This window comes from Elaeis guineensis, chromosome 5, assembly GCF_000442705.2.
Source record: "Elaeis guineensis isolate ETL-2024a chromosome 5, EG11, whole genome shotgun sequence".
NCBI lineage: Eukaryota > Viridiplantae > Streptophyta > Magnoliopsida > Arecales > Arecaceae > Elaeis > Elaeis guineensis.
This window is the reverse complement of record NC_025997.2, coordinates 78,690,289-78,703,578: the sequence shown is the minus strand read 5'-3', so window position 1 is coordinate 78,703,578 and position 13,290 is coordinate 78,690,289. Positions and strand designations below refer to the sequence as shown.

Genomic DNA, 13,290 nt, shown 5'->3' with positions numbered 1-13,290 from the left:
AACCCTAACTTATTCATTCATTCCCCTCTCTCTCTTTACCTTATTTCCTTTAGCCACCGCCCCATATGCTAGTATAGCTTTAGAGTTGATAGAAATGAACAAACATGTTCAATACGACTTAATTGGATTCGGGCCAGGTAAACTCGAATTACTTAATATCCGATATCTGATTGAGGCGGGTTTGGACAAAAAAAATCCAGTTCCGATAGTGTTTGAGTTGGATTTGGGTGGTTTATTGAGTATTTGGGTTTGGGTTTGGATAGTTAGAAATCCGTCCCAAACCCGGCCCGATGCCATCGCTGGACTCGACTTCCTCAAACTTGCTTTTCTCGTAAGACCCTTTGCCAAACTTGTTTTTTCTTGCTTCAAATTTTTTTCAAAAGATCTCAAGGCCTGTCAAAAGAGTTATCATCCTACACAATCATTCTCAAAGCAAACTTCAAAGACATTAGCCATTTTTATACTCCAATGTTTTGTAATCATCAAAATCATTCTTTGGGGTCAACACTCTTCCTTGAAGCTATTGGGATGTTTATGAAACATAAAGTGATGGCTATTTAATAAAAGTAGATAAGCATGACTTAGACCTAACTAAATGTCAAATAGGTAAAAGTAACTTGCAATAAACTGATATTGGAATGAAACTTCCAATGATCATATCTACTATCACAAGAACAGAAGGAAATCATATTTTTGACTAAAAATGTGATATACATTACTTATGTGTGATACTTCAAAATCTAATTTGAAGTAACAAAACCAAACCATTCCAAATGATACATGCCAAAAATTTACTGACTGGGGGACAAGAAACACATGGAATTATTGAAAAATGATAGCATAATGGAATGCTGTACCGTACCGAATCGGTCTGTACACCCCGTACCGAGCCGGACCGACGGGGAACCGGTATGGTTCGGTCGGTTCAAACGGTATACCGGTGGAGGGAGAGAAAGATAAGAAAAGTGAGAAAAAGAGAGGAGGAGAGGGAGGAAGGTGGGAGCTGCTGGAGGCTGACGGTGGCCTGCTGCGGCCATCGGAGAGCCATGAAAGCATCCATAGCTCGTCGGTTCATCCGATAGAGCTTTAAAACGAGTGAGGAAGAGAGAGAGAAGGGGGAGATCATCGGAGATGGGAGCGGACGGCATCACGGTCGTGGATGCGGGTTTGGTCGAGGCCGGGGAGGGGGGGTGGTGGAAGTGGCGCTTGCGGCGTCATGGTCGCGGAAAAGGGGCTGTCGCCCTTATTCACGCGGTCCCCTTTTTTAAAAATAAAGATCAACAGTGAAGCCGGTAAATCATTTGCCAACTTCACTGTTTAAAAGAATTTTTAAAAAAAATTAAAATCAATGAAGCTGGCAAACTATTTGCTGGCTTCACTTAAGTTTTGATTTTTAAAAGAAAATCGTGAAACAGGGGTGTTGCCTTTGTTTCACGTCCATAGCGTTGCGTGCGTGGACTGCGCCGTCCGGTGGCCAGGCCGTCCGGCGGCCCCACCCCCTTCTTCCCTTCCCCCCTTTTCTTTCTTCCTTCCTCTCTATTTCTCTCTTTTTCTTCTTCCGGTTCGGGTCCGGTGCCTTTATCGGTTCGCTGCCGGTTTGATACGGTATGGAACCATACCGAATCATACCGTCGGTCGGCCGAAACAGCCATTGGTATCGAGACGACGAACCTTGGATAGCATGATTTTCAATAATAGTATAGGGTTTTATAAAAGCTATATAATATTTTTCAGAAGCAATCCATGCATAGTAATGTTGACAGATCTTAAATCGGTTTCAAAGGCAAGAAGGTCTGACAGTATCTGAACAGTCATTACATCAAACCAAATGTAATGTGGTGTGCAAAAGCTTGGAAGCAATAATTTATTGATTAGATAACTAATTTCTGGTGGAACTCATGCAAGCATTCATAATAATCTTTGTAGTATAAGTTCAACTCCAGGAAACACACACCTTTACAAGATTAACTGAAGCAAGGGTTGCCAAATCGGTTCTGTGACCTATACTATTTTGTGTCGTGCTGTGTCAGAGCATATTCAAATAGGGAGAGGGAGAGAGAAGGAGAGGGAGGAGAGATAGAGGTGGAGATGGAGATACCACTGTACCACGATTGCTGGAGGAGGCGAAGGGGGTGTCGTGTCAAGGGCGACAATTGATGAGGAGTCGACGGTGGATGATCTTGATGCTAGATTATTGATGGGTAGTCATGGAGATGGCAATTGGGACCAAGAATTGGTTCACTACGATGATGGCATCATCCTCTATGGCAAACCTCAACTCCAACGAATAAGCGAAGGTAGAGACAGAGGAGAGGTAAGGCTTACCTTGAGCGATGTCTAATGGAGAGGCCCTTGGGAGGCAGAGAGGGCAAGAGAGTAGAGAGGCCTCTCAAAAGTTTGCTCGAATAGATGGATTGATGGATTGATTTTATAGCCCAAATTGATTCGCATGGCCGAATCATCTAGGTTGGCATCTGTTCTGTTTGGTATGGGCCGAACTGTTCGATTTAGGTTGGTTCGGTGTCTCTTGGATCGAAATTGGATCATGGAATTAAAGTAGTTAAATTGGCACATACAATGCACATGCTGATCATTTTGTTATCATGTCTTACATAACTCATTGTTGAAGTTCTTATTGCCGAGTAACCATTAGACTTGAAAAGCTTAAGTTGACAAAGAATGGGTCAAAATGTATATTAGGCTTAACACCCCCCTCATATGCAACCAAGGGATAAAAGTCAAAGATACACAAGAATTAGGATAATTGATCATTGAGGATAGTTAAGTAAATAACTGAATTGGAGGGATTTGCACTTGTGACCTCTAGGAAACCTGAAATCCAATACCATGTTAACTAACCAATTGACCTCAAAAGCTTTTGGGTTAATTGGTTGCTGCTCAACTTGCTATTGGAGTTTAGCATTTGCTTGAGGTCATGAGTTCGAATCTTTCCACTTTAGTTATTTATTGAAGGGTAAATTATAGCAGCACCCCTTCAATTTTTGGTTATTTGCACTTATGCGCCAAAAGTTTTAATTTTTTCAATTAGAACCCAAAATTTAGGTTTTTATTGCCATGTAACCCAGCCATCCAGCTCCATCAAGATCCTTGAACACATAATAGTCACGTGAAATAACTTTAGAAAGAAAAAAACCAACAATAGCCTAGTTGGTAGGAAATACCAAAATACTCTTGTTTTAGTGGGAATTGAAGGAGATCGCGTGGTGATCATGTGACCCCTTCAGGTCCTTTTTCTTTCTTATCCAACGGGGGCTTTCCAATTTGATTAAGAGAGAGGAGCAGAGAGCGAAGGGAGAAGAGATTGTTGAGAGAGCAAATGGAGAAGAGAGGAGAGAGTTGAGGGAGGAGAGGAACCTGAAATTTCCATGGCTTCAAGTATGAACTCTCCCCAAGCTCCTTCCTATGGGTTGAGGGTTGCATTGAAGACCAAATGGCCCGCAGCAATTCTCGAGCATGGGTTCTATGTGTGCTCCATGTACGAGATAAGAAAATGATATTGTTTTTCATCGATTTTATTCAAGCAAGATCTCTCATATAAATCTCTTGAATATAATCATTGGAGGTTTGTTGGCACTAAAGGGTCTCACCCCATAAGCAGCCGTACATATAGCAGTTAGGTGGGGGGCCAGGTGTAACTCTTTGAAATTTTTGGGATGTATATGAAAATTGCGAAGAGATGTCTCTGTAATTCTCTGGTGGTTTTTCTCAATTTTAAAACAAGAGGGTACAATTAGTAATTTGATAGTCGTCGTTAATAGCATTAGATCTGTATTGTATGGTTGAGCTGCATTGCAACAAAAACCTAAATTTTAGGATCTAATTAGAAAAATTAGAATTTTTGGGGTGTAAGTGCAAATCGCAAAAAGTTGAAAGGGTGTCACTATAATTTACGCTCTATTTAATTATTGTTGCTTTATGTATTAGCCTAATTCTTGTCTATTTCTAACTCAAGTATCCTCCATGTGCATTGTTTAAATTGCATATGAAGGGGGTCAATTCAATTTATTTTCTTATTTATCCCTAGCTTTTTGTTATACTTATTATGGTCTGTTTGTGACTCAATTATCCCTTTAGATGCATGGTCTAGTCTGCATATGAGGAGCGTGTTAAGCTAATAACATTATCGACCCTTCCTTAACATCTTAAGCTTTTTGGGTTAATTGGTTAGTGAGTACTAATTTCCTCAAAGTTTGAGTAGTAAATGCCTTGCTTATATTATTGTCAAATCTACAATTATGGATGATTAAATGTGTTAACATTTGTTTGTCTTGAATGCCTCAGTGGAATAGATCAACAAGAATTTCCATTATGCATACATCAAAACAATAGTAGAACCATAAACGATCAAATGTGATTTAAAAAAGTGGTAAATTTGTTTTGCATTAGAACTTTGTATATATTATAGAAAATGTAAATTTTAAGATAAATTGATAGTCAACTAGTACAATTGGTAAAGTCATTGAGATTTTGGTGCCAATGATTTGGCTTCAAGTCTTGCACTCACATGATTTGGGCTTGGTTTCCTCCGTTTGTAATTCTAAGAAAAAAAAAATGATAAATTGACAATTGCTTAAAAAATATAAAATAGTTAAAAGAATTCCTTTAGCCCTATAAAGATTCGCCATCTTGGTTACGGATCCTATACCGGTACCATCCTATTATAGTGTCAGTATACGGTATGGTATGAGATGCGAGGTGTATCGAGTATCGGTATGAAACCACATACTGATTCAGTATCGGTATGGTGATGTACGTTTTGTATGATACGACATTGATTGGTACAGCAAATCTTGTGCGTTGTAGTATGTACTAAGTATGCATAATTAAAATCATAGAATAGCAAGAAAATTATTCTGAAAAAAATGAAAAAAGAAATCTAGGTTTTTTTCCTTGAGCCTCAGTAATTTAATCCAATAATCCACTGACATAAATTAAATTAAACAAATTGTTGGTCCAGTTGACTATTGGATTCCATGAATCAACATGATGATTCAGCTTACAAACTCATTGATGCCGAACCAAAACAAAAGAAGAAGAAGAGGAAGAAGACAGATTGCAGAACAAAGGTAAGAGAAGAAATTCAGGACAAGCAATCAAAGATTTTGTACATTATTTCAATTCTCAATCAATCAAACACGTCAATGATGTCTTACAAGCCTGTATTTATAGGCTTATAACCCCACAGTAGGAAAGTAGCAAAATTAAGCAACACATCTTATCAAAATAAGAAAATATCCCAAAAAAATATAGAATCCTGTAAATAAGAAAAACCAAATCAAATCAAATTAACAAATTAAGGAAATCCTAATCAAATCAGGATTTTCAATCAAATCAGCAATTTAAAAAAATCCTAATCAAATCTGGTTTTGCGCCCATGCCTAGTGTAAACGCGTAAGGCCGGCTTAGGATTTTCATCACTAAGCTTGCTTTTTTGATGGATTACTTATCTAAGAATACAAGTTTCGTAATGCCTTATTGTTGCATTAAACTTATATACCATGAGAAAAGAACCTCATCTGACAGGTTAAAAAAATATTTCCACTTTCTTGTATGTAAGAATATGCATAATTGATAGTATTAGGAGCTTCGTAAGTTTGTGATAACAAGAAAATGTAGGCCTTTAGGGATACTAAAGGCGATGGAGTAAAGAACGATATCGTAAGGACTGGTTATGGCATATGCCGTCTTTTCTAGTCATTAAGATTTATAATCCATGAACTTTGAACAACCATGGTTGTGGATAACTGCCTTGGATTTGTTAATGTAACTGGTTAAGGTATGGAAGTTATTCCATTAAATAAAAAACATCTGTGATTTATCTACCTCAGGGAGGAGTGGTTTAGAAGGTTGGGTCTGCATTTGGAGCCATGTTATAGAAGAACAGCATATCTAAGTAGATAGGAAAATAAAAGTAATTTCGTGACTTTACGGGGTGGGGGGGCCAAGGCCATGCACAAACCATTCCCCACTTCTGTCCGTAATGCCATATAGCTCTGCCTTAGTAAAGTTGAACCAATTAGATATTGGATGGTCCCATGTCTTATTTGAAGGATGTTAATGGTGTTGCTAAAGATGCTGTTAAGCTTCACCCTGTTGGGTGGTGGTATTGGTGGGTTCAACTACCCAACCTATTGGTTGTTTGTTTGGGTGGTGGGAGGCGGCTGCTCGTGCAAGCTGCTCAAGGAATAGGACCTTGCAAGAGTGCCTCCAACCACCCTGGTTTTGATGGATGTACCTTTAATGCCAAAGGACCACCTTTGACTAGCACAAATAGTGTATGAGGCTAACGAGGATGCTCCATTGCCACCATAGTGACTTGCAATGAAAAGAGGAGAATCTTTGTTGGAAACTATTTTGAATCCAAAATGAGTGAATATCCCCAAAAAAGAATAAATGGTGGCACCACCTTTTGTGTGGAGGGAGATAGGAGTCCACTGATGGTTCGCTCCACCTCCTGCTAAGGAGGAAGAGGGAGCAGGTTCTCCAAGGTTTTGTTTTCCTGAGGTTTTTACCATATATTTTTTTAATTACTAGATATAATGCATGTGTGGATGCACATGGTTGCTAAAGATTTTAGGTTTGGAATAAATTAACTGCAATTTTAATTTTAAAAGATCTGGAAATAATTAATTTATAATTAATTTTTTTCTTATCTATTTTTCTCCTCTAAAAGTTTTTTATTTCAAATTACTATGACATCTTTTATATAAATTTTTAAATGCTTTCTTAGCGAAATAATATTTTCTCTTAAAGTCCATAAATGTTAGAATTCCTTCTTTAGAAGTCTTAGCATGTTGTATACTTTTTTAGAGCGAAATGTAATTAGGAATAATATAAGAATAAATATTTACTGGAATAATGTTTGGGTTATTTTTGAATTGAAAATTTGGGAAATTGAGCCACTTATATACAGCTTAAGGATTATCTTATGAACAAAACTGTCGATCACTTTATCTTTGGGACATCCAGCAGCTTCTATTGCCCATTGCGGATTTTTTTTCCTTTTCAACTATTCTACATCTTGGTCATTTATAATTCTTTTTGTTGATGAGGTGGCTCTGAATTTCTATAATAGATTTTTCTTTTTGATGGATAGTTCTGTTGCCTTATATGATAAAAAACTGTTCAAGACCAAGTAAATTGCAAATTTTAGATGTCTATCAATTTTTGTCTTAAACAGTTTACTGCATGTCGAGACATTACAATTTTAGTAATTCATATTGCTTGAAGTCCTCTTTACATCAATATTTTACTAGCAATGGCATTACCTGAGATCACAATTACATATAGATACGACTCCCATATTGCAAATTGGATGGAATCTGCTGAAACAAAACTTTCCATATAAATATGTTGACATATCGGAAATTTTCAGGCAAATTTTCGGCTTCCTGAAATGACTGAACAAGTTATTATACTATCTACAAACCTATTGGGATCTGGTTTTCTTATCTAAAGCTATTGATAGGTTGAACATCAAGCAAGATACCCTTAGAACAATAATCAAGGTATAAACAGATTTGAAGAACATTAATGGAATAGATAATGAATTTGGCTTAAGATGTCTAAATCAGAATCCTTGCATCAGATTTATCTCATTTGTTTTATACACTGTTTTAATCCTGCATCATGTTCTGTGATGTTTAACAATAGTAGGCCATTAGGGAGACTAAAGGCCATGGAGTAAAGAACGATATTGGAAGGATTGGTTATGACATATGCCATCTTTTCTAGTCATCAAGATTTATAATCCATGAACTTCGAACAACCATGACTATGGATAGTTGCCTTGGATTTGTTAATGTAACTGGTTAAGGTATGGAAGTTATTCCATTAAATAAAAAACATCTGTGATATATCTACTTAGGGAGGAATGGTTTAGAAAGTTGGGTCTGCATTTGGAGAACATGGAAGAAAAGTATATCTAAGTTGATAGGAAAATAAAAGTAATTTCGTGACTTTATTGGGTGGGGGGGCCAAGGCCATGCACAAACCACTCCCCTCTTCTGTCCGTAATGCCATATAGCTCTGCCTTAGTAAAGTTAAAGCAATTAGATATTGGATGGTCCCATGTCTTATGTGAAGGATGTTAATGGTGTTGCTAAAGATGCTGTCAAGCTTTACCCTGTTGGGTAGCGGTATTGGTGGGTTCAACTGTCTTATGTGAAGGATGTTAATGGTGTTGCTAAAGATGCTGTCAAGCTTTACCTTGTTGGGTAGCGGTATTGGTGGGTTCAACTGCCCAACCAACCAGTTGTTTGTCTGGGTGGTGGGAGGCGGCTGCTAGTGCAAGCTTCTCAAGGAATAGGACCTTGCAAGAGTGCCTCCAACCACCCTGGTTTTGATGGATGTACCCTTAACGCCAAAGGACCACCTTTGACTAGCACAAATAGTGTATCAGGCTAACTAGGATGCTCCATTGCCACCATAGTGACTTGCAACGAAAAGAGGAAAATCTATATTGGAAACTATTTTGAACCCAAAATGAGTGAATATCCCAAAAAAAGAATAAAAGGTGACGCCACCTTTTGTATGGAGGGAGATAGGAGTCCACTGATGGTTCTCTCCACCTCTTGCTGAGGAGGAAGAGGGAGCAGGTTCTCCAAGGTTTTGTTTTCCTGAGGTTTTTACCATATTTTTTTTAATAACCAGACATAATGCTTGTGTGAATGCACATGGTTGCTAAAGATTTTAGATTTGGGATAAATTTACTGCAATTTTAAGAGCAAAATGTAATCATGCTTTATACTTTTTTATACTTTTTAAGAGCGAAATGCAATTATGAATAATATAAGAATAAATATTTTGTGGAACAATGTTTATGTTGTTTTTGAATTGAAAATTTGGGAAATTAAGCCACTTATATACAGCTTAAGGATTATTATGAACGACACTGTCGATCACTTTATCTTTGGGACATCCAGCAGCTTCTATTGGCCATTGAGGATTTTTTCCTTTTCAACTATTTTACATCTTGGTCGTTTATAATTCTTTTTCTTGTTGAGGTGGCTCTGAATTTCTATAATAGATTTTTCTTTGCGATGGGTGGTTCTGTTGCCTTCTATGATAAAAAACTGTTCAAGACCGAGTAAATTGCAAATTCTAGATATCTATCAATTTTTATCTTAAACAGTCTATTGCATGCTGAGACATTACAATTTTAGTAATTCATATTACTTGAAGTCCTCTTTACATCAATATTTTACTGGCAATGGCATTACCTGAGATCACAATTACATATAAGATAGGGCTCCCATATCGCAAATTGGATGGAATCTGCTGAAACAAATCTTTCCATATAAATATGTTGGCATATCTGAAATTTTCAGGCAAATTTTCGGCTTCCTGAAATGACTGACCAAGTCTTTATCTTATCTGTAACCTATGGGATCTGATTTTCTTTTCTAAAGCTATTGATAGGTTGAACATCATGCGAGATACCCTTAAAACAATAATCAAGGTATAAACAGATTTGAAGAACATTAATGGAATAGATAATGAATTTTGGCTTAAGATGTCTAAATCAGAATCCTTCCATCCGATTTATCTCATTTGTTTTGTACACTGTTTCAATCTTACATCGTGTTCTGCGATGTTTAACACCAAAGGAATTTCTTAACATTTGAAAATGCTTTTCTTTTAAAGTCTGAATTTTGATACATCATTTATTGTTGGATTCACTTGAAGAATGTCCTATTACTCGAGACAACTGTTGAACCAGTTTTCCACTGGATCACATGTAAACAGTCTGTCAGGTGTATGGGTAGTCAATCTTGTGAGACTGGGACACTTCTTATTTTCAAGATACCTTAATAAAGTCAAGTTATTGAGCCTACAAATTTTCATCTGCAGCCCATGACAAAACCAATTACTCAAGTTACTGTTAAGTGAGATGTTAACAAATCAAATTTTCCAATTCAGTTTGAAAGATCTTACTGATCCATAAATCCATGTAACAATCTTTTTATGACTTGACAGCCCATGGCAAATTTTTTCTTGAGGTGTCCTATACCTAGCCTGTTCTAAATACCAATTTGAATCTACAGTCTAGTTACGCTTATAACCACAACTTGGGATTTAAAGGGATTTGTTAAACTATTCGTTATTGTTTACATGAATATTATTCATCTGTTCCTACAACTTAATTGTTTAAACAACTTCATTTTTTTCTTTGCACTAGACTTTTCATCAACCGTTAGTTCTTCAAAGATGGAATACTCCTAATCTCAAAATTCTCTCAAGAGAGATTTTGAAGAAACACAGAAGACCTGCAACACCAACACATCAAATACAGACAGATTAAGAATAAACTATTAAGAATACAGTTCAGCATCTTCACACTTGATCAACTTTTCCAGTTCTCTAGAAATTTTGTATAGCGTTTCAACAAGGACCTCCTTATCGAGCATCAAGGACCTGTGAGCCGAAATCTCTACATTTTGACTTTTTGTTTGTTGAAGACAAGACAAACTAGATCTACATTTGGAGGTCCCAATCCCTTAGATAATATGACAGTTTCAACAGCCAGGACTATTTATCTCAAGTATACATATGAGAATTATGATTACAAAACGGAAGCATGATCACCTATTTCTAGTCATGGGTCATTGCCAGCTGGCTGTCAGTCATTGCCAGCTGCTAGTGAATTGTTATCAAAGCCTCATTTCAACTGCCCTGTTCAGTTTCAATGGCTTCTTTGGTTGTTGTCTCCTGGGTCTTGGAATAAAATGCTTAGCTTTAAAGGTTCTGATGTATCTTTTGATTTTAGATTGCTTTGGGATTCTTGCCATTTGTCCAAGTTCTTGCTTTATAGTTTTCTTTGCTATGCTCTTGGCACCTACTAGATGAGTATTCTCACTTGAAACTTTAGTAACATCCTTGGTATCTTGACTTATGACAAATCTTGTGTCCACTCTCAAATTTTTAACACTAAACTCAGATGCTTACCTCAATAAGCTTCAGACAATAACCCGAGGTGAATTTTGTATACCTAGCTCTAAGATATCGTCATTCCTAAACTAGGCTTGCAGTATTCTGAGATGATCAGCATCTTGCTTAATTTTTTGGCTGTGACCTGCATCATTGTTAATAAAGTTCACATTTGTAGGGAAATGATATCTTGCAGAGAAAGATTGAATTCTATCAAGCTACCTTTCTTCTTGAAAGATCAAGTTGAACCAGTGGAGCCAAAATTTAATGAATTACCCAAACATGCTAAAGATGACCTAACAAGAGGCAACTCACTCTGTGTCCACTGGTCTTGGGCTGGGTTCTTTGGGTTTGGAAGTATTTTTTATTTGCAGTAATCTGTGTGCTGTTGCTCAAGTTTTAAAGAGCTGTTCCATTGATGAGCATGGGACCATTGCATTGATGTTGCTCCCCTCTCAAGTGAAGGCTGGAGTTTTTCAGATCAAATAGCCTTTCGGATGCTTCAAATCTGCACTACCTCTGAAAGGAATTCAACGAGTTGAGATAAATTACCATGCATGTACATTACTCTAGTTAATATTTGTACCGCCATTCTAGAAATTATTTAGCAATTACTTCTTAGGTTTCATTCGGCATGAGATCTTACTCTCTTGAAAGTCAACTCACTTAAATTACAAGAAACTGACTTTGGAGGGGTATGAAGCATAGAGGGACATGAGCATGCATTGGGATGCACTAAAGTTTTAGATCAGTGTATCTGAGCTGACACTATTATAGCATGCCTGCATCTTTCTTCCACAGCAAGACACCATTTCTACTTACAGTTTTAAGCTCATAGGTGAGAACTAGACCATGAATAGTGACCTCATTGGTCTTCCGCATGAAAGACGACTGTTGTCGCTGAATGGTAGATATCATGATGAATGTTGTGATTTAATGTGCAGATAATCTTGTCTGAGAAGGTATTTTCCGTAGCCCCACAAGAGTTTAGTACTCTGGCCTGGTATACCACAGTGAGATGACCTGGTGGTCGGTTTGAGTGGGGCAGCATTGCATTCAATCATTCCTGCAGGCCAGATTCTTGGCAGATTTGAGTCCATAAATATGACCTTCTATATGGACCCAAGGAGAGTTGTTTGGCTACTGAATACGTGTTGGGCTCTGTGCACTGGATCTTGTAATTGTAATAATTCGTCACTGCAAACATATTTTTCCAAGTTCCAGAACTTCCTGTATATAGTTTTATGGTGGATAAATGGTAGCTTTTAGCCTTTTGTTAGTAAATTGAAGGGTTGTCCAGAACAAGGAAATGGGTTTTACAAAACTATGTGATATTTGCCACGAACTTGCCAACTCTCTCCTAATGCGCCACATCTTAATGTGATCTGGTATAAGGTCTAAGAGAGAACAACTCACAAGGTTATTTTTCATTTTTACGGTCATCAGAATTAACAAATCCTGTTCTGTTTATATATTTTATTCATGTGATAATCAGGCATTATGATTCATTTCCAAAATTTTGATTTCAGCTTACCTATTGTTGCAAATATGAAGTTACTCATTTCTGTTTGAGCATTCGGTCATCTCCCATTTGGAGTTGAATTGAAGAGATTTAGTCCATCATACAGTGTCTGCAATGGCTGGTGATTGAGTGGGGGTGAAGACCTATATCTGTGCAGTGTCCAACTGTCGACTGTGTTTTGCGATACATTGATGGTTAATAATATGAAATTAGACCTCTCCAGTTGAACCACAAATCTGAGAGGATAAGAACTCTTGTTCCTTTATACAACTTGAGCAATAAATAAATATACTGTTGTACTTCATGGATGGATTGTCTTTTTTTTAAATTTTCGTTGGCAACTGAGAAACTTCAGTTGCAAAGGATTAGAACTTTTACTTTTTATACAATTATATTGATAGATGTATCTCCTAATTTTACTTTATGCATATCTTATTTTCTTTAGGAATAGAAAACTGAACTCAGTAATGTCTTCTATAGAAACTCCGAAGGGTGGATCAAGATTCAGAGAGAGAGAGACAGCTCAAGGTCTCTGTACTACTAGCTGAGGTGCATATTAACATGAAAGTTATCTTATGGGAATAAGATTATGAGCCATCCAAAATCACTTGATTTGTGATGATGATGATGTGTGTGTGTGTGTGTGAGAGAGAGAGAGAGAGACTATGACCAGGACTAACCTCGGGCATACGGCTTGGGTTAGAATCAACTCGAACTCCCCCTCCCAACCGGCTTATTGGCGGTATTAAGATTCTATAAATTTGGACAGATCTTGGGGGCGAAAGTTTCATCCCAACCTCTGGGTTAAGGTCATTTTT

General features: G+C 37.2%; 1 protein-coding gene across 11 annotated transcripts in view; it reads left to right on the top strand.

Moving 5' to 3' along the window:
• LOC105034850 (ABC transporter I family member 1) overlaps window positions 1–12,754 on the top strand; it is a 55,730-nt gene extending 42,976 nt beyond the window's left edge. For 4 of the 11 annotated variants that reach the window (XR_012141552.1, XR_012141554.1, XR_012141548.1 and 1 more), the window contains 2 exons: window positions 11,129–11,788; window positions 11,895–12,458. The gene's annotated coding sequence lies outside the window, so the exon portion shown is untranslated. Of the gene's footprint in view, window positions 1–11,128; window positions 11,789–11,894; window positions 12,459–12,479 lie in introns of those variants that run through there. The other 7 variants (XR_012141547.1, XR_012141550.1, XM_073257971.1 and 4 more) reach the window with 4 other exon arrangements.
• Window positions 12,755–13,290: the final 536 nt, after the last annotated feature.